The 26184-nt window shown below is 44.1% G+C and overlaps 1 long non-coding RNA gene across 1 annotated transcript; it reads right to left on the bottom strand.

Moving 5' to 3' along the window:
• Nucleotides 1-58: 58 nt before the first annotated feature.
• LOC137419070 (uncharacterized) lies at nt 59-16494 on the bottom strand. The gene is made up of 3 exons (XR_013621963.1): nt 16360-16494; nt 292-432; nt 59-159 (listed from the first exon to the last, which is right to left on the bottom strand). It is a non-coding gene; the product is annotated as an uncharacterized LOC137419070 (long non-coding RNA).
• Nucleotides 16495-26184: the final 9690 nt, after the last annotated feature.

Raw genomic sequence — 26184 nt, 5'->3', positions numbered from 1 at the left:
TTAATTTAATGTTCGTCTTGGTGTTGGGAGGCCCAGGCATGCACTTGTATTTTATCGGAAGTGAGTCTTGATGTCGTGATTGTTTCTTCAAAAATGGCTTTTTCCTCACCGTCAAGCTGCGACTGGACCTTATTTGTCCCATATTACTTCTGGATTGTTCTATGGAAATAAAGAACACAACATTTTATTTTTTGGTCAAAATCAAAATGCAAAATATTTGACACTTTTCTAAAAAAGATATATTTTCTCAACACAAAAGATTGCATGTCAATTTTTTACATTTCCACTCACCACTTTCTAAACAGGAAGCACTTCCATTTTTCATGTAAATATCATCTGAACCTTCCTTTGCAGAAGCACATTGTGAATCTTCTGTGACAGATGAATCGTTGTTGTGTTGTCTGCCTTCCACATTTGCAGGATAAATATCACCTGTGAACAAATCAGCATTGGTCTTTTGCAGGGAAATTAGATTGAGAACCATGTTGAGAGTTCTTAGAACATGGTACGCTTTGGAATGTATACTTCAATTTAAATATAATAAGGAAGTTAAAGATCGTTAATTTGAAAAATTCCGGATGTTAAGCGTTATTGAATTAGTCTTCCACATCACCGTCATACACCACCCTATTAACATGTACAGCACTGCTAAACTGTAGGTTAGTGGAAGTAACAATTAGGCGATTTGTGTTCAACAGTTTTCAAGTGTGTAATTCAATTTAAATCAAATAAAGATTGCAAATTTCATAAAAAAATAAATTCTGGAATTTACCGGCATTAAAAATTCTCCAAATTTCCTTTCACAAAGCTCTGGTCAAATCTGTCTCTGGTGTTTGGTCCTCTTCCCTTACCTCAAACAGCTACACATCTGACATTGCACATGAAAAAGCTGAATGCCTCAACTCTGTGTTTGCCTCAAAATTCTGTGTCCCAAACCCATCGCTCTTACCCACCATAACCAGTAGTACCCAGCTGCCCCTGAACTCTGTCACTCTCTCCCAACAAGGTGGAGAAGTTTCTGTCAAACCGCGTCTCTCATTCTGCAACTGTACCAGAAGACATCAGCCCACGGGTCCCAATATCCTGCTCTGCCGCGCTATCTCAGCCTCTCTCCATTCTCTTCACTCTCTTTTCCTCAAGGTCATCTGCCATCAACTAGGAAATCAGCGAATATTACCGCTTTACACAAGAAAGGTGCAAAAACAGATCCCTACAACTGCAGACCAATCAGCCAACTCCAAAGCCTACCACAGCAAGGTCATGAAATCCATTTTTACTTCCGATATTAAATCCTGCCTCTTCTCCAATAGCTTGTGTTGTATAAATCAAAGTCTCACAACTGCTTCTCATTTCGAGTTTAATCAGAATCGATCTCAAACAGCATCTAAGAAAGAATACAGGACAGCAATCATTCATAAACACTAATAAGCATCAGGGGTATATACAGTCATGTGAAAAGAGTAAGTACACCCCATGTAAAGTTTTGACTTTTTCAACATATTTCAACATACAGCTATTTGATTTTCATTTTAACAATATTGACAGATAAAGGCGATATAATATAACAAATATTTTCGCTCTTTCACGAGCCTCGATCTTGTATACAAAAAAAAAAAAAAAAAAAAATCATGACACATTTACATTTTGGAGTCCATTGCATAATTTAAATTAACATAAATGCAAATTTCGCATGTGGAAAAAGTAAGTACACCCTTGGCTCTAATAGGTGGCATTGCCCTCTTTGGCAGAAACAACCTCAAGTAGGCGTTTCTTATAACTCTCTACCAGTCTCTGACTGACTGGGAGAATTTTTTTTCCCACTCCTCTATGCAGAATTCGTTCATCTGTGCGATGTTTGAGGGGTTTCTTGCATGCACAGCTCGTTTCAAATCCCCACACAACATCTCGATGGGATTTAGATCCGGGCTTTGAATTGGCCATTCCAGAACCCTCCATTTCTTTCGTTTCACCCATGCCTTGGTGGATTTACTGGTATGTTTAGGGTCATTGTCATGTTGCAAGGTCCACCTTCGGTTGAGCTTCAACTTTCCGACAGATAGCCTCACATTATCCTCAAGCATCCTCTGGTACAATGAAGAATTCATAGTGGATTCTCTGATCGTGAGCTGCCCAGGCCCTGATGCAGCAAAGCTGCCCCAAACCATAATATTTACACCACCATGCTTTACAGTTGGTATCAGGTTCTTGTAGTCAAATGCTGTCTTTGGTTTTTGCCAAACATCTCTTCTGGTACTGCGGCCAAATAGCTCTACCTTTGACTCATCTGTCCAGAGCACATTGTTCCAGAAGTGCTGGTCGTTGACTAGGTGTTCATTGGCAAACTTTAGTCTTGCCCTGATGTTCTTTCTGGACAGCAAAGGTTTCCTCCTGGCACACCTCCCATGTAGATCAAATTTGTGCAGCCTCTTTTTCATGGTAGACTCGTGCACTTTGACATCAACAGTGGCAAGAGCTACCTGTAGGTCCCGTGGTGACATTCTGGGGTTCTTAAGAGACTTCTTTCAGCATATTGGGGTCTGCTCTCGGGCTGAACTTGCTGGGGCGGCCTGGCCTGAACAGGTGCGCAGTTGTTTGGAATCTTCTCCACTTGTAGATGATCTTCCAGACAGTCGAATGATTGATTTCAAATTGTTTGGAGATCTTTTTAAATCCGTTCCCAGACTCTTAGGCATCTATAACCTTCTTGCTGAAGGCCTCAGAGAGCTCTTTTGATCTAGGCATGGTGACGCCGCACACTTCAACAACAAAGAGCAAACCAAACTAAATATCTGAGGTTTACATAAGACAGGTTCCTCCAAGAACTTCTCCAACGATGTTCTAATCATTTGCAACTGAGCTGGTGCACCTGATTCTAATTTTAGGTATTTGAAGGAGTGATAAATGTAGGGTTGTACTTACTTTTTCCACATGCAAAATTTGCATTTATGTTTATTTAAATTATACAATGGACTACAAAATGTAAATGATTCATGAAATTTGTTATATTATATCACCTTTATCGATCAATATTGTTGAAATGAAGATCAAATAGCTGTATGTTGAAATATGTTGAAAAAGTCAAAACTTTACACGCGGTGTACTTACTTTTTCAAGTGACTGTATATTGCTACGGTTTTGAGATTGTACATATGACTTCAATAAATGCTAAGGGTTGCCCCTCATAGTTATTTCCACGAGCAACACGTAGGCCCACTTGTAGTATTAGTTATGTCATAGTATGTGTAAGTATCAGCCATTTCCCCTATTAATATCTGCGTTGTGTAAAGACATGAGATTAGGTCCCGTTCATTTTGCGTCCACCCTCCAATTCCACCTCTATTGGCGGAATCCATCCCGCGCCCCATTTGGCTGTCCCGAGTCGAGTTAACACGAGGCAGGGCCTTGAAATCCAAAGGAAGGTTGAGATCGGCCACAGCAGTAGGGGGATGGTAAGGGTCATCAACCAATCAGGGCTCGGGCGGTATGGCATGAGAGGGCGTGGTAAAGGAGAGATCTGGTGAGTTCCAGAGAGTTCGTGGGGCGGGGCTATATAAGTCCATGCAAACAGCCCTCGAGAGGACTTTTACAGTGAGCGCATATCGAAAGGACTGGACTTGAGGGGGCGAGCGCGTTGTGAGCACTTGTTGGAGCGCATCGAAAAGGACTTGTGGAGAGAACTTTTGCGATAGCACTTTGAGGATTTGAGGAGTCGCTCGCTTTGAGGCTTTGAACTGTAGCTCGCCATATTACGTATGCGCCAGAGGGGAAGAAGAAGAGGCATTGGCGGTATGAGTACGTGGCCACAGCCAAACGTGCCGGTGGCGAATAGCGAATATTCCAGCCACGCGGGTAAACACGGCCATAGCTGCCAGTGATTAACCACCAACCGCACCAGAGCCCGCCCCCCTACCGTTCGCCCCATAATAACCCTCTGCGTCCAAACAACACGCGGAGAGCTCCTACCTTCACCTACTCCAAGGGACGTGCCGGGGACCGGAGAGAGAGCTGCATGGAAGCCATCGCTGGACGCGCTGGTGAACATCAACCTGCTCATCAGCAAGCCCCGTGTGAGTGTGTGTGTGTGTGAGACAGGCCCGTTTGTCCTGGGTATTAAGTAAGACTGTATAAGGCTGCTCTGTGTCCCCTTTTTATTGAACCATTGTGTAGTGCAAATAAACCTGTTATTCCTTTGCTTCCCAATTTGATTGCCTTTGTGATTTCTCCATTGACTAAGCGTGGTACGAATAAGAACCGCTTGAATCCTGGTCTAGTAAGTGATAACGGCACGGATCGCGTGCACACAACCGCTCGGCGTATCAGCACACGTGGTTCGTGCGGGGCTTATCGCCTCGCTTCAGGGCAGCGCGAGTATTTAGGTAATAGCGAATTTGGTCTGAATACCCTATTTCGCGCTGTCCGGAAAGGACGTCATAAGTCCCGGGTCGCGCTGGTCAGTCAAAGACAAGGGGACTAATCCCCCCTTGGTAAGGGGAGAAGGCCGGCGATGGATCCGCAACAATATAATATCGGGTACATGTAAGCAACCCTCATTCGAATATGATTTCCTCACCTTCCTAAGTAAGCACGTAATGGTCACAGGTCTGCCGCTCACTTTCAGGGGACGGATATTTATGAGAGCACTTTAGTGGGCAGGAGATGTTACTACACCTGGGTTATGACATGACTTAGAGTTCCTGCGTTTCACTACAGCTTGATCTCTGATCATCAACGCTCGGCGTATCAGCACACGTGGTTGATGCGGGGCTTATCTTCTCGCTTAAGGGCAGCACGAGTATGCCGCCATACCTGTATGTATCTATCCATAGCAGCGCGAGTATGCCGCCATAGCTGTATAGGAATTCATCAGTCATCATCAATTGAGAGGACACATTCCTTCGAAGCTGTCCATCCGATCATGCTTTCGAAGTTAAGTAATTTTTTCACAATTGTGTTTTTGTCATAACTGTATCTATCTTTCGGTGTGTATACTTATAGTGTATCTTTAGTAAGATTCTCGGTGTTAATTTTTCATACCTGCATACAAAATCGTCGGTTAATTTGTGTCGCGTATTCTGAGGCCTAGTAGGCTTCCGTGTCCAACCTTGAGGCTTTGTTTTTCTCTCAGTGGTTCGTCGATTGCGCTGCAATTACTTTCGTTCCCTGTTTTTTGTCCCAGTCTTTCAACCCATACTTCCTTGTTTAAAATCTCAACTCAGAAAAAAAATTTTTTTTTTCCTTCTCTGCTCTTATTCGTTGTTCTTATTTGTTCGTTCGTTCTTCGACCACGTTGTTCGTGATCTCATTGTTAAAAATGTTTAAACTTTCCCCTGAAGAACTGTATTCTGTCATATATAATAACACCTTTTTCTTCTTCTTCGATAAAAGGATGCTTTCGACTTGCTCACCAAATCTATTCATTCCAAAAAAAAATTCAATCTCTTACAGTTCCTCTTTTCTACATTCCTGAAACTCTCCTGCACTCCACCCCTCCTTCAGCGTCCTCAAACGTATTTTTGACTCGAAGGTCTCAAGAAACTCATTTTGCAATAAATGTTCATTTCCGATTAATCGTACACTTTTCAAAATCCAATCTCACCCCTCCCCAACAAATCTTCCCCATCACCCCTTCCCTCCAAAACTTCCCCATCACCCGTCCCCTCCAAAACTTCCCCACACCCCTTCCCTCCAAATCTACCCCCTTGCCCGTCCCCTCCAATTCTTCCCCATCACCCATCTTTCAAATATTCCCCCTTGCCCCTCCCCTCCAAATCTTCCCCATCACCCATCCCTTTAAAATCTTCCCCCCTGCCCCTCCCTTCCAAATCTTCCCCATCACCCCCTTCCCTCCAAAACTTCCCCATCACCCCCTTCCCTCCAAAACTTCCCCATCACCCCTCCCCTCCAAAACTTCCCCATCACCCCTCCCCTCTAAATCTACCTCCTTGCCCCTCCCCTCCAAATCTTCCCCATCACCCATCTCTTTCAAATATTCCCCCTTGCCCCTCCTCTCCAAATCTTCCCCATCACCCATCCCTTTCAAATCTTCCCCCTTGCCCCTCCCCTCCAAATCTTCCCCATCACCCCTTCCCTCCAAAACTTCCCCATCACCCCTCCCCTCCAAAACTTCCTCATAACCCCTCCCCTCCAAATCTACCCCCTTGCCCCTCCCCTCCAAATCTTCCCCATCACCCATCTCTTTCAAATCTTCCCCCTTGCCCCTCCCCTCCAAATCTTCCCCATCACCCATCCCTTTCAAATCTCCCCCCTTGCCCCTTCCCTCCTAAACTCCCCCCACACTCCTCCCCTCCGAGACTCTCCCTCACTCCTCCCCTCCTAGACTCCCCTCTCACTCCTCCTCCTCAAAGCGTCCTCCCCGCTTCTTCCCCCTTCCAACTTTCACCTTCATCTCCCCCAACCTTCTGCCTCACTCTTCCCCCTCCTCAAATAACACCTCACTGTGCCTCGCCCAATCACCATCAAACCTTTTGTCCGCCCCAATCTTCCCTTTCTCCAAGCTATTCTGAAATCTCTGACACCTTCAACAGCTCTCCCTACCTCTTCCTCCTCTTCCACATCTTACCCTACCCCCCCCCCCCTGTTCTGCATCCGATGCTCCCCCTTCCTCTTCATTAACGTTATGGACCTCAAACATCGGGGGCCTTCGCTCAAACTTGACTGATCTCTCCATACAGGTTGCTTCTGAGTCTGACAAACTAGACGTGATCTGCTTAACAGAAACTTTCCTCCTTCATGATGTATCTGATTCCTTGGTATCTCTCCCAGGTTACTCCCTCCTCCGGTATGATAGACCTGAGCCTCGTCCTGGAGGTGGGGTTGCTATCTTTATTAAAAAAACTCTCTTCCTCACTCACCCTGCACTGCCCTCTCTCCACCTCACCCCCAGGAATACCTTTGGCTACGGCTTCCCCTTCGCTCCCACCTTTTGTTCATATGTGTGTTGTACCGTCCACCAAACAGTGATGACTCCATCTACATCTTGCTGTCTGATAATATGGACCAACTTCTATCGTCCCATCCCAACTCTCTCTTCCTCATATGTGGTGATTTCAATTGTCACCATGTCAGTTGGCTGGGTGTGGGTACCTCTCTCACCAGCCATGGCTCTTCAGCAAAGGACTTCTGCGACTCACTGGGACTGACACAATCTGTCAATTTCCTGACCCGGATCTCAGTCAACAGAGCATATTCTCTTCTGGACTTGGTTATGAGTTATGACTAACTTCCCTGAAAATGTCTGCTGCTCTTCTTCTGCTCCAATTGGCTCATCTGATCATGTGCTTGTTAAAGTGGACATCTCTCTGACCATTCTCTGAGAGCCTCCTCAGCGGCGACGAGTCTGGCATTTCACTCAGGCCAACTGGCACGGTCTTCAAGCAGCCATCAATCATCTGGACTGGTCTCCCATCTCTACCGCCTCTGACATCAACTCATCCTGGGAATTCTTCCAAAGTAAATTGCTCTCTCTCATGCAGAGATTTAACCCATCTCGTCTTCAGTTGTCATACCCTTCCTCCCGTCCATGGTACACGGAATCTTGTGGTGAGGCTGTTGCCCAGAAACAACTTCCTTTCCTCTCCTGGAAAGCAAATCCAACGGAAGGAAATCTCATTTCCTTTCACAAAGCCCAAAACAAGTGTGTGTCCACCCTCAGGAGAGCCAGGAAACAATATCTCTCCGTTCTCAAGACCAAACTCTCTCATCTGTCTCCCTCTTCCAAATCCTGGTGGCGTCTGGTCAAATCTGTTTCTGGTGTTTGTTCCCCCTCCATCCCCTCCCTCACCTCAAATGGCTACATGGCTGACTCCGCACGTGAAAAAGCTGAATGCCTCAACTCTGTGTTTGCCTCTAAATCTTGTGTCCCAAACCCATCCCTCTCTGTACCCACCATACCCAGTCGTACCCAGCTGCTCCTGGACTCTGTGTCCTTTCCCCCTGACAAGGGGGAAAAGTTTCTGTCAACCCTCGACTCGGATTCTGCAACTGGACCTGACGGCATCAGCCCACGGGGCCTAAAATCCTGTTCTTCTGCTCTTTCACTCCCTCTCTCTGTTCTCTTCACCCTCTCTTTTGCTCAAGGTCATCTGCCATCTGCTTGGAAATCAGCCAACATCACCGCTTTGCACAAAAAAGGTGCAAAAACAGATCCTAGCAACTACAGACCAATCAGCCTTCTCCCAATTATCAGCAAAGTCATGGAATCCATCATTGCTTCAGATATGAAATCTTTCCTCTTCTCCAATGGCTTGATCTCTGATCATCAATTTGGTTTCAGACCTGGTCACTCTACTCTGGGCATGCTGCTTCTGCTTTCTCAACAATGGATGGAGGTCCTCAATGCCAAACAGGAAATTAGAGCTGTCTCCCTTGACATAGATCATGCCTTCGATACGGTCGGGCACCCTGTTCACCCCACCCTGCTCACCAAACTCTTCTCCTATTGTTATCCATGGAAATCTCCACTCATGGCTCGTTGACTTCCTCTCCTGTCATAGCCAACATGTGGCTGTAAATTAAATTCTCTCATATCCTCTTCCTGACCATGCTGAAGTTCTGCAGGGCAGTGTTCTGAGCTCTGTGCTTTTTCTGGTATTCATTAATGATCTCTACGACTCTCTGGAAAATTCTCTCCATATTTTTGCTGATGACCCCACCCTCTGCTGCTTCTTATCACAACCCTGAGATAGGCAGGCAGTTGCCTCTTCACTCTCTGCAGACCGGATAAAATCACAAACTGGTCAAACAAGTTGAACATGTCATTGAATCCTGACAAATCTCACACCCTCACCCTTTCTCTTCGTAAATACCGGCTAAAAAACCCTCTGTCACTCACGCTGTTGGGTCTCAATATCTGCCATGATATTTGCTGGGAAAAAAACTCATTTCCACGTTGGCCAACAAAGCCAGTCGCGGACTGTGCATCCTCCGTCATATGAAGTCCTTTCTTAGCCCCACTGAGCTTCTCACCACATCCAACATTTTTATCCACAGCTAAATGGTGAACTGCTCTCCCCTCTGGGCTGGTGCACCTTCCTCACACCTAGCTCAGCTTCTGGTGGACTTCTACCGACTCCTCTCTGGTCTAGCTCTCCCTGCTCTCTGTGCACTGTCCCCCAAATATGCCTTCAGGACCCACAAGATCTACCAGCAACTAACTTCTGATGAAACTGCCAAAATCAATACTCTCTGCTCACCTTCACTCTTTCATTCCTCTTTTCTCTCGCCTTTGGAACAAACTCCCACACTCTCTTCAATCCCACTCCTCCCTCCAGTTCTTTAAAGCAGCTGTTCACCACCATTTCTTATCTTCCCTCATCCAAAACATGCATCTTTTCTACCCCCGTTAATGCAACCCAAATCCACCTTTTTGAAATTCCGACTTCTTTTCTGAAAGTCCTTGCAGTGTTCATATGGTAATATGGTAATCTCCTGATTTCATGATGCCATGCACACATTCAAGGCATCCAGTGACAGAGGCAGCACAGTAACCCCAAAACATCATTGAACCACCTCCATGTTTTACTGTAGGGAAGGTGTTCTTTTCTTTGAAGGCTTCATTTTGTTTTCTGTAAACATTGAGATTATGTGCTTTACCAAAGAGCTCGAATGTGGTCTCATCTGTCCACAGGACATTATCCCAGAAGGATTTTGGTTTGTTCAGGTGTGTTTTGGCAAACGCCAGTCGGGCTTTCAAGAGAGAGTCTCTCTCTCCCTCAGCATTGGGGTCCTCCTGGGTCTCCTACCATAGAACCACTTTCATCGAGTTGGTGACGGATGGTGTGAGTTGAAACTGTTGTACATTGTGTGTGAAGTTCAGCTTGAATCTGATTGGCAGTTGATCGAGGTGCTTTCTCCACCATTCGAACAATCCTTCACTGCAATGTTCGACTAAGTTTTCTCGCGCAGCCATGTCCAGGGAGATTGGTTACAGTGCCATGGGCCTTAAACTTCCTGATAACATTGCGTATGGTGGACAAAGAAACATCAACGTCTCTGGAGATGGACTTGCAGCCTTGAGATTGTCCATGCTTGGCTACAATATTGTGTCTGACCTCCTCAGGCAATTCTCGGGTTTTCTTTCTTCTCTCCATGCTCATTGCGGTGCACACAGTGACACAAAACAGCAGAATGATTCCTTTTCTCCATTCAAACTGGTTGAATGAGTGATTTTTTAAAATTGCAGGCACCTGCAACTCACTACAGGTGAGTTCAATTCCAAAGTAAAGAAGAATCACCTTCTGGAAATCTAATTATGTTCAACAACTTCTAAAAGGTTCCAGTAATATTGTCTGGCACCATTTTAGGATTTCTGTGTGGGAAAAGCTACTATTTAATTATTCCTTTCAGCTTTTTTGGTTTTGTTCCACTGCAAACCAAAGAAATACATATGTGGATACCAAAAGACTTTCATTTCAACAATTTTCTGGAAGAAATGGTGCATTATTTAAAAATGTGCAAGGGTGCCAATATTTTTGGCCAAGACTATATGTAAGCTAAATAATTCATCAAGTTGTAAACAATATTGCTAGATCATCTACATGTGGATCTTTTCTAGTAAATGAAGTAAAGGCTCTCAAAATGAGCCAAACAATGAGCCAAACAAATTATAATTGTTTGGAAGAAAATACTTTAAAATTGTGACTGCTTGATAAAGTATACATACTGTAATTATATGCATGTATAAGTTTTATAACCAGTGTTTCTACGTAACCATGGGTACAATCATAATTAGTGTGCAGGTAATTCGCAAAGCTCAATAAATGGTTGATATATTGGAAAAGGGTCATTTTGACATGTCTTCCAATATGGCAAAAGGAAGCATAGACCAAAATATTTTTTTGATGTTAACATCTTTTTCATCAAAGTAGACATCACTGAAAATAATTATGCACATTGGGGAGGATCATGGGGGGGGGGGGGTGCACGGTAGTCCACTCTAGCCCATTAACTATTAGTATTGAACCTGGAATCCCATAATCGCAGTGGCCTGACTCCTCATTCATCACCTTGAGGGACCAAACCCAAAAGGATGTCCAGAGTCTGCGCAAAGATGGCAGGATCATCTGCTAAACAATAATCCACCTACCCAAAGAATCCAGCAAGTTTTGTCACAAGCCATCCAAAACTTTTTGAAAATATACCTCTATACATCATTTTGGCTCCATTTGTTCCCCCTCAATGGTGACCAATCACTGAAGAAATTCTGAGATCCGCATTCGATTAAATCACTGAATTAATTCTCAGATATTGGCTGAGAGCATGGATGTGCTGCTAATGCAGCACCCCCTTTTTCCAGTAAGCTGGCACTCTTTATGACAGGCATCTCGGAAAGATGACAGGCTGAATAAATCCACCTGGTGTGATTTAACAGCACGGCTGGGGCTCAAACTCAAGACCCTAAGATAAGCCAGCCAACTTAACCACTAAACCAACCCCGGGCTTCTCTCAAAAGTGAAGAATCACTTTAAAATACAAGAAAGCATCTGAAAATGTAAAGCCCATCCACGTGCACTTTGCATTCGGAATTCTTCTTATACGTCTCCCACATGCAAATCATGATGAAAACTAGTATAAAGCCGATCATAAATGACGGTTGTAACAGTTTATTTTATGCTGCAACCGCGTGAGCATGCCAAAGTCTGAAGCCTGGGCCTAGTGTCAGGTGTGCTTATATCTTTATTTATTAGACATCCTACAGATGTAAATGAACACTCGGTTTACTCTGCACGTGTTGTACATCACGTGTTGCAAATTTCACCTCCCTGCCCCTTATATTTATTATGATAAAAAGAAACACCTCTGTACACTGACCTTGAGGCTTGGTTTGTAAGCCGCCATCTACAATTCTAATACAAGTGACATAATTACTCTTCTTTTGGATCTTCAGAGTCCTCGGGGGGTCTTTTGGGTCCTCTGGGTCATCTGGTTCCTCGGCGTCTTTTGGGTCCTCTAGGTCTTTCAGGTAATTTGAGTCTTTTTCCTCCTCTGGATCTTTGGGGTCCTTGGGTATTTAAGGGTCTTTGGGGCATTTAAGGGTCTTTGGGTGCATTTAAGGGTCTTTGGGGTATTTAACGGTATTTGAGGCAATTTGGGTCTTTGGGGTCCACTGAGTCCTCAGGATATTTCAGGGTCTTCGGGGTCTTTTTAATTGTTTGGGTTTTTGGGGTTTTTAAGGGTGTTTGTGGTATTTTGGGTCTTTGGGGTCTTTGTTGGGTTTTTTGTCTTTTTGGGTCTTTGGGAAAATTTGGGTCTTCAGGGTCTTTTGGGTTTTGTGGTCTTTTTGGTCCTCTGGGTCTTTGATCTTTGGGATATTTTGGGTCTTTGGGGTCCTCAGAGTATTTAAGGGTCTTTTAGGTTCTTTGGGTTTTTAAGGGGATTGGGGTCTTTTTATTCTGTTCGGTCTTCAGTGAATTTTGGGTATTCAGGGTCTTTGAGTCTTTGAGTCTTTTGGGTCCTCTTAGTCCAGGGTCATTTGGATCTTTTGGATCCTCTGGATCTTTTGGTTCCTCTAGGTCGTTTGGATCCTCTAGGTCGTTTGGATACTCAGGGTCGTTTGGGTCTTTTGGATCCTTGTGGTATTTTGTGTCTTCTGGGTCCTTGGGGTATTTTGGGTCCTCAGAGTATTTTAGGTCTTTTAATTGGTGGACAAACAATCGTATTCAAAGATTTCCCATTAAAACCCCACTCAAAGATTGCCCATTATAAAAACCCCACATAAAACCGCACTCCCTCCTAAAGCACTACTCAAAGCCTTTAAAACCCACCCTTATGAAGGGGGACAGACACAAATACACAAAACACAAATACACATTGTGTTTTTTATGGTCGATATCTACCAAAAATACCAAAACATTGACAATTTTAGGCGACCTTTACCTTTTGCCCACAAAAACAATAGGCCACAGCAACCAAATATGCAAACCCTGCTCAAATGTCAAGTCAATCGTATGAAAATTGATCATTCTATACAACCTTGACCGTTTGTTCTAAAAAAAATTTTTTATAAATAAATCGATCGGCTTCTAGCCTTTGATTGGTGAACCAATGCAGTGAACGAATATCCAAATTCTTAAAATTCCAGGCCAATTGCACGAAATTTGACGATTTTATGTGACACTGACCTTTGACCTTTTCACCAAATTATTAATTTGTCTTCTCCATATTCTCAAAATAAAGTTATGTTGAAAACTTGATGACAAAGCTCAAATTGTACAAAAACAGTTAGTGTACAGACACACAGCCAAACTTCATTAATTAGCAAGAACATGGATACACCCTGACGTACACACACAAGATGGCATCGAAGAAGCTGGAAACTAATCTCCACATCACACCATCTCACCTGGAGTCACCGCTTAGACCCACCGATGGTGGTCCAGAAACCAGGACCCTGGTGACGAAGGAAAGGAAAGGAAGGAACTGCAGTGGAGAGAGGGCTGGTGATGTGAGTGGGACGGAGAGAGTTATTTAAGGAGTGGAGATGAAGCTCGATACGAAGTTCTCGATACGCGAACCCGAACAAGGCCTTGCAGTTGATTGCGTGCTACGTGCAGCCTCGGAGGAACGTTATGCATAAAAGTGATCAACAAACGTAATGTTAAGTCGCCAGCTCGGGGATCGCTGAGGTGAGAAACTACTTCTGATGGGCCAAAGGAGGGTGTGGGGAAGAGCCGGGGGAAGGTAAGAGCCTTCGACAAACTATATGTATGTTGGAAATAAAGGAAAAAAACAAATTATGGGACACAGACCACCGTATGGTGTTAGTCTGTGTGGCAGCACCAAACTCACTCCAAAGAAAGAAGACTGCGTATCCTCTAGTAGTCTAGTGGGAAGAAAGACCAACTCACAATTGGGTAGAGATTTGCACCAAGCCAAGAAGCTGTGGAGGTGCGACCCTTCTCAAAAACTAAACTCAAGAAAAGGAACCTTGGAGCACGGAGGAGGAGTCCATTTACTACTGTAACGTCTATTCAAGACATAATCGAAGTTGGGGGTGACCAGTTATGGAGCAGACCAGATGACCAGAGCTACATTAATGGACCAGCTGAAGACCAAATTGACCACCAGAGCAGAGACGGTGCCATCCAAAAAATTCCAAAAAAATGATGGTAAAAACAATTTAAAACCTTTTTTTTCTGCTCAATTTTTTTTGCCCTTTTTCTGATCATCTCCGATCTTGCCAGAGATGGGCAAAAAAAATACTTTCATTGTTTTTTACCATCAACCGACGACTTTTTTGTTTTTACTGTATTGGTGATAATTATTTTGATACTATATTATTTTGTTACTATGTTATTTTGTTACTATACTATTTTGTTACTATGTTATTTTGTTACTATGTTATTTTGTTACTAAATATTATTCTGTTACTACATATTACTATATTATTTTGTGATGATATTACATACCTGTCCCAAGTTTGGTCAAAAAAAAACAATACATTTAACAATTTAAAAGTTAATGCAGCGGACACACGGGCGGACAACCGAAGAAAATAATACCTGCATATTGGAACATAACAAGGTTCTGGAACTTTTGTACATGTTCACAAAATGTGGGGAGTTGTTGTTGTTGTTGTTCTCCTCCTCTTCCCTTTATAAGGGGGTCCAACGGTACAAAGCTCCTGCTCAGCCTTGACCATGATACTCTTCCACTCCCCTCTGTCCTCAGCCAACTCTCTCTACCCTCCAACCACCCTCACTTTACTGATATATTTATTCACACAACCCTCCCACCTCAACCACGGTCAAGCTCTCTTCCTCCTACCTTATTTGCTCAACCTATCCGCTGTATTTGCCATTCTCTGTTCCCCCATCCACACCAAATTTCAATCCCATTTCAGCGGACATTTCACCAATGTCCCGGTCAAGCTCATCTGCACACCAATCTCTGACCTAAGTTCATCCTTTCTCCTTCTATTCACCATTTTCATTCCCACAATCCTCTTGACTCAGTTGTCTTGCAAACCTGCAGTCTCTGTTGTTGTATCTTTGTCAGTGCCACCGTCTCCAGACCCAAAAGGTAGGCTGGAGTTACACACCACATCAGAACCTTCCCTTTCAATCTCATTCAAATCTGTCTGCCATTACACACTACACCCTCCTCCACACTTTTGCAAACACCAAAATCTTCCTCCGCATTTCTGCCTCTGCCTTACTCAAACCTATTTCCTTGTCTGATCTTCTTCCCCTCCAACCTGATTTTCATTTATTTTCTCTTCTGCCCAACCCACATCCCCTCTATCTTCTCCATGCTCATTTTCAGCACATGTTTCTCAAATGCCTCCTTCCACTCTCCAAGTACTTCCTGCATCTCCTGCCCACTCCACCACCACCACAACAGTCAGATCATTCTCACACAATATCCTCAGAATATCCTGCATGTTTACCTTTCATATTTAATGTGTCCCCCAATGCTGATTGCATATACAAGGTAACCTTGAAAAAAATGTGAAATAATGTGCCTCTAATAACATTTTTTGTGATTCTACCTTTTAGTATTCCATCTTTGGCAATGTACCCAGGGGGCAGGGTCAAAATGATACTGCTCTTGCACCTTATTGCCATGTGGTGATCATAACAACCAAGTATGTGAATTTTTACACAACCGTTCAGGAGGAGACAGCATGACGGACAGACAGACGGATGGACAGGGCTGATTACAATATGACTACAATGAAGCGCCTTCATATTTTTCAAAAAGTGTGGGATAACAAGGATAATATGGGTAAAGAGAGGTAGCAAACTACTTCCTGCATGGAGACAACCTAAATGCACCAATAAACATGGAACACCGAAGTATTTAATGCAATTCCCCAAAAAGAAAAAAATAGGGGCAATAGACCCCGATTTTTCAAATGCAGTGAACAAAGTTTGGTACATCATGGGTGATGAAGGTTGTGGTCAAGATTCATCAAAATCGTCAATGCAGTTTCGGATAAGAGAGCAAATAACCATTTTAGGATATAATGCCCCAAGCCACCCCCCTCTCCCTCGCACACCCCCTTAAACTCCAACTTATTAATGCATTGTTCAAACTTGAGTTCCAACACACAAAATATAATTTTAGCCAAGAGTGGTCACAATCCCATGAGCAGTTTCGGAGAAAAAGCTGCAAGTATTTACTGACGGACTGACCACGCAACATCCCATAAGCTCCCCGGAAATATGTTCCAGATGGGGTAAAATTTACCTTGTACCCAACAACAAAAATCTATTAATAACAGACAATACAAAACTGCACCAAAAGAGATTACACAAATTAAAAGAATACAAAAAAAAACAATGGTAGAAGATCAAGATATTTGTTGACATGTGATGTTGTATTGAAAAAGTCACATACCATACGTGGGTCTTGATCCATCATCATGAGAGCAGAGGCTGCAGAAATCACTGAACCCGATTCCAGAGAAACCAGGAACATTTTCCAGCTGCACATTTTGGGATCCGAAGATCTTTTCACAGAAACTGGAAAGTTCCCGAATAACATTCTCCAAGTTGACGAAAATACTTCCCAAAAGAGAAGAACCTGCAATCTGGAAATCTTGCGGCTTCGAAAAATAATTCATAAATTTACAGAAGTCAGCATACATTGCAAATTGTAATTTCTCTTTGGAGAGGGAGAGGAGCTCGGTCCGCAACCCATCCGACTCAGTACAAGCTCGAATAACCTTCTGATTCTCAATTCCAAGCTTATCGATTACTGCTTGGGCTGTTTCTGCTCTCAGGCCTTGGGACTTGAGCCATTCCAAGAAGTTCTCCATTTCACCGATGACCTGCCAAGGATACAATGCTTATTTTAATCACAGAAAAGTTATACATGTTATTTTCCTCACCCTGTTTGTAATTTTTGTGAGTTATTTCCATTGACAATCCAATTAATTATGATCCAATAAATGCAGGCTTTTACATCCAGTTTGTTCACCGCTGTGTCCCATTTTGTAAGTTTTCTTGTCAATCATGATCTAATGAATGTGAGTTATTATATACAGAAACAAAAAAAAAACCCAGAGTAAACTAACGGAGACAAATCGGCTCATTATACTGCGCCACATCAACACCAGACAAAGTTTATCTACCAAAACGATGCAATTTCATTTGGGGAATGACGGGAGGAATGTGGATGAGACGATGTGGCACAACCAGGGATATCCAAAGCGCATGAAATAAAAATGGAGAAATACATTTATTTTAAATATTTTAAGAGAAAAACGCATTTTTTTGTGTTTTTTTATTTTCAAGTGTGGGTGGTGGGGGAGGTGGGGTGGGGGAGGTTTTGGCGATGGCGGTTCTTGAATAACAAATACACAACATCAACCATACACCACCCCTTGACGAGATCCCCCACAGACACGACACTCCACTCCACTTCACTCAGATGCACACAATCTCCCAAGCAAGCCATACTCAAGTCACAAACTCCACTCAAGTCATGACGTCTCTTCAAAGCTGTCCCCGCGCGCACGCTTTTGAAGTTAAGTAATTTTTTCACAATTGTGTTTTTGTCAAATCTGTATCTTTCTTTCGGTGTATGTACCTATTGGGGTGACTTTAATAGGTTTCTCGGTGTTGGTTTTTCATACCTGTGTACAGAATCGTCGGTTTTTTCGTATCGTGTATTCTGAGGCCTAGTGTAGTACTAGTAGGCTACAGTGTCAGCCCTTGGCTTGAGGCTTTTGTTTTTGTCTCAGCGGTTCTTCGATCACGCTGCAATTACTTTCGGTCTCTGTTTTTCACGGTCTTTTCATCCCATATTTCCTTGTTTTAAAATCTCAAAAAAAAAACCCAAAAAATATTTTCCTTCCCTGTTCTTATCCGCTTGTTCGTTCTTATTTGTTCGTTCGTTCTTCGACCACGTTGTTCATGATCACGTGATCACGTTGTTAAAAAAATGTTTCATCTGTCCCCTGAAGAACTTTATTTTGTCATATTCCAAAAACACCTTTTTCTTCCTCTTCTATAAAAGAATGCTTTCGACTGCTCACCAAATCTATTCATTCCAAAAAAAAATTCCATCTCTTACAGTGCATCTTTCATTCATTCCATAAACGCTCCAGAACTCCATCCATCCTTCAGCGTCCTCAAATGTATTTTTGAATCGAATGTCTCAAGAAACTCATTTTGCAATAAATGTTCGTTTCCCATTAATCATACACTTTTCAAAATCCAATCTCACCCCTTCCATCCAAATCTTCCCCATCACCCATCTCTTTCAAATCTCCCCCCCCCCTGCCCCTTCCCTCCTAAACTCCCCCACACCCCTCCCCTCCCCTCCGAGACTCTCCGTCACTCCTCCCCTCCTAGACTCCCCTCTCACCCCTCCTCCTCAAACCGTCCTCCCCGCTTCTTCCCCCTTCCAACTTTCACCTTCTTCTCCCTCAACCTTCTGCCTCACTCTTCCCCCTCCTCAAATAACACCTAACTGCGCCTCACCCAATCACCATCAAACCTCTTGTCCGCCCCATTCTTCCCTTTCTCCAAGCTATTCTGTAATCTCTGACACACCTTCAACAGCTCTCCCTACCTCTTCCTCCTCTTCCACATCTTACCCTACCGCTCCTCCCACCCCCCTGTTCTGTATCCGATGCTCCCCCTCCTCTTCCTTAACAGTATGGACCTCAAACATCCGGGGCCTTCGCTCAAACTTAACTGATCTCTCCATACAGGTTGCTTCTGACAAACCAGACATGATCTGCTTAACAGAAACTTTCCTCCTTCATGATGTCTCTGATTCCTTGGTATCTCTCCCAGTTTACTCCCTCCTCTGGTATGATAGACCTGAGCCTCGTCCTGGAGGTGGGGTTGCTATCTTTATAAAAAAAAACTCTCTTCCTCACTCGCCCTGCACTGCCCTCTCTCCACCTCACCCCCAGGAATACCTTTGGCTACGGCTTCCCCTTCGCTCCCACCTTTTGTTCATATGTGTGTTGTACCGTCCACCAAACAGTGATGACTCCATCTACATCTCGCTGTCTGATAATATGGACCAACTTCTATCTACCCATCCCAACTCTCTCTTCCTCATATGTGGTGATATCAACTGTCACCATGCCAGTTGGCTGGGGGTGGGTACCTCTCTCACCAGCCATGGCTCATCAGCAAAAGACTTCTGTGACTCACTGGGACTGACACAATCTGTCAATTTCCCAACCCGAATCTCAGTCAACGGAGCATCTTCTCTCCTGGACTTGGTTATGACTAACTTCCCTGAAAATGTCTGCTGCTCTTCTTCTGCTCCAATCGGCTCTTCTGATCATGTGCTTGTGAAAGTGGACATCTCTCTGACCATTCTCAGAGAGCCTCCTCAGCATCGACGAGTCTGGCATTTCACTCACGCCAACTGGCACGGTCTTCAAGCAGCCATCAATCATCTGGACTGGTCTCCCATCTTTACTGCCTCTGACATCAACTCATCCTGGGAATTCTTCCAAAGTAAATTGCTCTCTCTCATGCACAGATTTATCCCATCTCATCTTCAGTTGTCATACCCTTCCTCCCGTCCATGGTACACGGAATCTTGTGGTGAGGCTATTGCCCAGAAACAACTTGCTTTCGTCTCCTGGAAAGCAAATCCAACGGAAGGAAATCTCATTTCCTTTCACAAAGCCCGAAACAAGTGTGTGTCCACCCTCAGGAGAGCCAGGAAACAATATCTCTCCGTTCTCAGGACCGAACTCTCTTATCTGTCTCCCTCTTCCAAATCCTGGTGGCGTCTGGTCAAATCTGTTTCTGGTGTTTGTTCCCCCTCCATCCCCTCCCTCACCTCAAATGGCCACACGGCTGACTCCACACGTGAAAAAGATGAATGCCTCAACTCTGTGTTTGCCTCTAAATCTTGTGTCCCAAACCCATCCCTCTCTGTACCCACCGTACCCAGTCGTACCCAGCTGCTCTTGGACTCTGTGTCCTTTCCTCCTGACAAGGTGGAAAAGTTTCTGTCAACCGTCGACTCTGATTCTGCATCTGGACCTGACGGCATCAGCCCACGGGTCCTAAAATCATGTTCTTCCGCTATTTCACTCCCTCTCTCTGTTCTCTTCATCCTCTCTTTTGCTCAAGGTCATCTTCCATCTGCTTGGAAATCTGCCAACATCACCGCTTTGCACAAAAAAGGTGCAAAAATAGATCCCAGAAACTACACACCAATCAGCTTTCTCCCAATTATCAGCAAAGTCATGGAATCCATCATTGCTTCAGATATGAAATCTTTCCTCTTCTCCAATGGCTTGATCTCTGATCATCAATTTGGTTTCAGACCTGGACACTCCACTCTGGACATGCTGCTTCTGCTTTCTCAACAATGGATGGAGGTCCTCAATGCCAAACAGGAAATTAGAGCAGTCTCCCTTGACATATCACGTGCCTTCGATATGGTCTGGCACCCCGCTCTGCTCACCAAACTCTCCTCTTTTGGTATCCATGGAAATCTCCACGCATGGCTGGCGGACTTCCTCTCTAGTCGTAGTCAACGTGTGGCCCTGAATGGGTTTCTCTCATCTCCTCTTCCTGTTCAGGCTGGAGTTCCCCAAGGCAGTGTTCTGGGCCCTGTGCTTTTTCTGGTCTTCATCAATGATCTCTCTGACTGTCTTGAAAATCCTCTCTATCTCTTTGCTGACGACTCTTCTCTCTGTCGCTCCATTCTTCATCCCTCAGATCGGCAGTCTGCAGCCTCCTCACTCTCTGCAGACCTTGACAAAATCACAGACTGGGCAAACAAGTGGAACATGTCTTTCAATCCTGACAAATCTCACACTCTTACGATGTCTCTCCAAAAAGACCGACTGGACAACCCTCCCATCCACTTTCTGAATAATCCTCTCCAAGAAGTTCTGTCACTCAAGCTTTTGGGTCTCACTATCTGCCATGATCTTTCCTGGGAAAACCACATTTCAAATCTGGCCTCCAAAGCCAGTCGCCGACTGGGCATCCTCCGTGGTGCGAAGTCCTTCCTTGGCACACCTGAGCTCCTCACCACATACAAGGCTTTCATCCGCAGCTCAATGGAATACTGCTCTCCCCTCTGGGCTGGTGCTCCTGCCTCACACCTAGCTCGCCTTCACGCTGTTGAAACCAAAGCATTCAGAATCATTGGAATCTCCCGCGATGAAGCTAACTCCAAGGGCCTCTCACTCACTCACCGCAGGCAGGTTGGTGGTCTTTCCGTCTTCTACCGACTCCTCTCTGACCTTGCCCCCCCCCCAGCTCTCTCTGGGCTCTGTCCCGCAAATATTCCTACAGGTCGCACAAGATCTGCCTGCAACCCTCTTATGGTCAAACTGCCAAAATCAAGACTCTCTGCTCACCTTCACTCCTTCATTCCTCTTTTCTCCCACCTCTGGAACAAACTCCCTCACTCTCTTCAATCCCACTCCACCCTCCAAGTCTTTAAAACAGCTATTCACCACCATCTCTTATCTTCCCCCATCCAAAACCTTGATCTTTTCTAGCCCCGCTAATTTCACCCCAATTCCACTTTTTTGAAATACCCACTTCTGTCCAGGAAGTCCTTGGTGTCCTTGTGTTTTATACTTCTCCCTCCCCCCCCCCTTCCCATGCCTCCTCCCCCCGGGCCCTCTCCCTTCCACACATCTCCCTGCTCTCGGATGTTGTGTTTGTGTGCTTCCCCTTCTCCCCATCTTGTCTTCCGCTCCCTCTTTTTGGGTATTTTGTTTGTCTGGTTGATTTGTTTGTGATGTAAATGTTAGCTCTTTCACAAGCCTCGATTCAGTATACAAAAAAAAAAAAACAAACAAAAAAAAACGTCTTGCCAAATCCGTCCCAATGCCAAAAAAACGTCCAATATCCCAATACTCTTCTATCTGGAAAGCTTCCAGGTATCTATCTATTTCTAATTTTAACTTATCTATTCGTTCTGTTGCCATTGCCTTTCTAGGAGACCATCCCATTCATTAACGACTCTCTGTGTGAAAGATCCTTACCATACTAGCATATTAACTCTTCTTTTCTTTCGAGGCTACGGTCCCTGGCCTTGTCAATGTCTCTGCTGAATAATTATTCTGCCTCTTATTTTGTCCATACCCTTCGTTATCTCAACATCTTTCATATCTCATCACAACCGCCTCTTTTCTCATGTATAAATCCGTCTCCTTCAGGCATTCCTCGTAGTCGAGTCCAGCTAGGCCCGGAATCAATCTATTCGGCCTGTGCTGAACCCTCTCTATACAGTAGTAGCAACGTCTTTCCAGACCTGTGGTGACCAAAACTGCAAAAAAATATTTTAAATGAGGCCTCACTAAGTGTTCAAGTACATACTTAAATTTTAATAAAAGAATGATATAAAAGTTCGTGAAAAGATCCAGAAGTTTAGCATCTTATCCATCACCAGTATGGCCTTGGACACTGTAACAAGCCGACGTCGAGTCACAGTTTAGAATATGGACGTTTTATTGATCAACGTAGAACACAGCGTCAATCGACCTCGTGCTGCATAGCCACATTAGCAGAGTCTTCTTCACTCCAATCCTGTCGCTCTTACATGCCAGGCCCTCTCATGCTAAATATCGATATATATCATGGTTCTTGAAAGTATTGTTGCGGTTTTGGAATAAAGGTTAATTTCCCCTCTTAGTTAGTTACACCACAAGATGTAGCCTCACGATAGTTCAGTTATTTCTTCGTGAATGTAAGCGTAGCCCTCTCCTGTGTTTAGTTTTGCGTTGAGTAGGCCAGTGAAATTAAGTGTCCTTATGGCGCTTTGGTTTGGTTTTGGCACTGAAATACCACGCGGCAGGCCTGAACAAGTCGACCGAGGCCGAAGGAAGGCGGGGCAGGAGGAGCCATCGGTAAGCACGAGCCACCAATCAGGGCTCGAGGGGAGTTCCCAGTTGGAAAAAGGGGTTTAATCCCCCCTTTGTAACAGGAACGGGCTTTGAAAATCCGCAACAGTATTATGAAGGCGATTTGTGTTACGCAATATTCAAGTATATAATTCAATTTAAATGAAGGTTTAAATGGGTTTACAGGTGGAAAGTAAAAAAAATTACAGGTTTTACCACCATTTTATCCAGTGGCTATTGCACCACCTTACCATTCAAACATGTTACAAGAAGGGGAATTATTCGGAAAAACACCAGGGGTATAGAAAAGACCCCTCTATATGGTATGTGCCATGTGGCAAACTATCGAAAAGAAGGGACATTCCATAGCTTGTAGAAAATGCCAAACAGAAAATAAGGGACATTCAAAATATCTTGTGTGCATGTGTACTACCCTTGTGTTCTTAGGAGGAACCAAGTTATGCTCTCGGAATGTTCATATGAAGGGATGCTCTACATCTGGCAAATAAAACATATTTACTTCTTCATGCAGCTGTGTGAATTATTAAATTGGCATTTTTCCCAAGACTGTCCCTTCTTTTCTATAGTTTACTACATGGCACGTACCATATAAAGGGGCCTTTTCTATAGTTTGCCACATGGAACATATCATATAAAGGGGCCTTTTCTATAGCTTGCCACATACCATATAACGGGGCCTTTTCTGTAGTTTGCCACATGGCACATACCATATAAAGCTGCCTTTTCTATAGTTTGATACATGGCACAAACCATATTAAGGCACCTTTCCCATAGTTTGCCACATGGCACATACCATATAAAGGGGCCTTTTCTATAGTTTGCCACATGGCACATACCATAAAAAGGGGCCTTTTCTATCATTTGCCACATGGAGCATAAACATATAAAGAGTCTTTTCTGTAGTTTGCCACATGGCACATACCACATAAAGGGGCCTTTTCTATGCCACTGCCATTTTTCCCAAGAATATACAGACTCGGCATTTAATATGGAATATTTTTTTTGTGTGGGTGAACTTACTTTTCAAGATGTCTTAGAACCAAAAGTTCATTGGAATTATGTTGAAATTATTCTAGCTTTTGTTAATGTGACCTTTAAAAGAAACAAAAACCACATTTGACATTTCGAAACAAATAAATCGATCCTTGAAAGTGATGTAAACTGATATCAAACTCAATTCGCGTACAGTACTGCGTTAAACTTCTGTATGTTTTCCAGAAATATCTCTTTATTTTGCACATTAGCCAAATTTTTTTTTAACAAAAACAAAAGTTAAATTACGACTGGGATTACAGACAGTAAAATTACAGTTCAGTACTTCGTGTAACCCCCACCAGCATTCAGGAGAGCACGTACACGTCGAGGCATGCTGTTCACGAGATTTTCCAAGGTTTGGACAGGAATCACTTGCCATGCAGTGACAATAGCCTGCTGCAATTCACGCACAGCGGGCGGCTGCTGGTCCAAGTTGTCGATTTGACGCGTTAATTCTTCCCACAAGTTCTCTACCGGATTCATATCCGGGGACATGGCAGGCCACTCCATATGCTCTACACCACGGTCAGCAAGAAAGTGTTGGATCATGCGAGCATGATGAGGCCGTGCATTGTCATCTTGGAAGACAAAGTTTCCTCGAAAGGCTGCACAAGCAAATGGAAGCAATGTTTCTTCCAGAATGGCCCTGTACTTGAACTGGTTCAGGTTTCCATTCAGAACAACCAGGTCAGTTTTGCCCCCTGCATGAAAAGCAGCCCAAACGGTCACCCCACCACCTCCAGCTTTTGACTCTTGGCACTATACAATCTTTGTTGTAGGCTTCATGCACTTGTCTGCGCACTCGGACGTGGCCATCTTGACGATAGACCAGAAATCTAGACTCGTCACTGAAGATTATGTGATTCCAGTGTCCTGGCTACCATTGACGGTGCTCTCTGGCCCACTGCAATCGGCGCTGGCGGTGTTGTCTGGTCAGGCATAGCTTTCTCAGGGGATGCCTGGCACGATAGCCTGCTTGAACCAGTCGTTGGTTGACTCGCCTTCTGGATACAGGCACATTTGTCAATTGCTGCCACTCAGCCCTAAGCCGATTAGCTGTTTTGGTATGGCCATTGCGGACTAACCGGTGCAGCTGGCGATCATCCCTCCTTGTGGTACTGTGGGGATATCCTGGCCTCGGTATTGGAGTAGGGCCACCCCTCTGAGCATTTCGTTTAAGGATCTTTGACTCCTGACCTTGAGTGATGCCATACTGCTGAGCAATAGCACGCTGTTTCATGCCATAATTTCGTAAAGCCACCACTCCATGACAAACAGCATTGTGGAGTTGACGGACCATCTCCAAAGGAAGCGGCAATAACTTTTGGAGATGTGCAGCAGTTGTTTTCCACTAATACAGAACGCAACAACCCTTATATACCCAATTGTGAAGTCAATCGTCAAATGTACCTGTCCGTACATTTTGCCATGCCACCTGTGATATAATCCTGTTGTTGACTTCTTGCTGCGACAGACAATCAGTGACATGGTTCTTTTAACAAATAAATCACCAAAGTGTAAAAGAAACTCACCAGATTGATATACTGAAGAAAGAAAGTAAACTCAAGTCAAGAAAAAAAAAAAATTCCATATTAAATGCCAAGTCTGTATATGTGTATACAGTATATATATATATATATATATATATATATATATATATATATATATATATATATATATATATATATATATACATATATATATATATATATATTGTTACGGAACCCAACGTCGGCCTCTGTTCCCCTTAGAGGGGGGATTAATCCCCTCTTCTATAACTGACCGACGTGGTCCCTGACGCTGCCCAGCTACCTCTGGAAAGGCAGGTGCACAGCCCCGTTCGTACCGCGGTCAGATGTTAATTGCCGAGCGGTTTTAGCAACCGCGGCACGAGCTATTATCACAGACTAGACCCGATTCCTAAACGTTGGCCAAATCGTGCCACAGGTGTCCAATGAGGGAAATCACAAAGACGACGGATGTAAGGGAAAGAAAGGCAAGGTAGGAAGAACAAATCTGATTTATTATTATTATTTACAATTCAAAAGAAACCAAGGAGGAGGAAGGATAAGAAAATAAAGACAGAAAGAAGCAAGGAGACACAGTGCAACGCTAGCTTACCTATGGCAGTCTTACTTAGAAACCCAGGGACAAGACACACAGAACAAACTCAAGTACACAGAAGGATGGAATGGAGGCAGGAACGGGTGGAGGGATGAGAAGGTTCGGGTCCGTGCAAACGGCAGGGCTGGAGGTGACAGCTCCGACTCCTCGCACTCTGGTTTACAGAACGGGCGACAGGGAGATCCGAAGAC

This window comes from Myxine glutinosa, chromosome 1 (genome assembly GCF_964187855.1).
Source record: "Myxine glutinosa chromosome 1, kmMyxGlut1.1, whole genome shotgun sequence".
Classification (NCBI taxonomy): domain Eukaryota; kingdom Metazoa; phylum Chordata; class Myxini; order Myxiniformes; family Myxinidae; genus Myxine; species Myxine glutinosa.
Note: the sequence above shows the minus strand (reverse complement) of the source record. Positions and strands in the feature narration are given on the sequence as shown.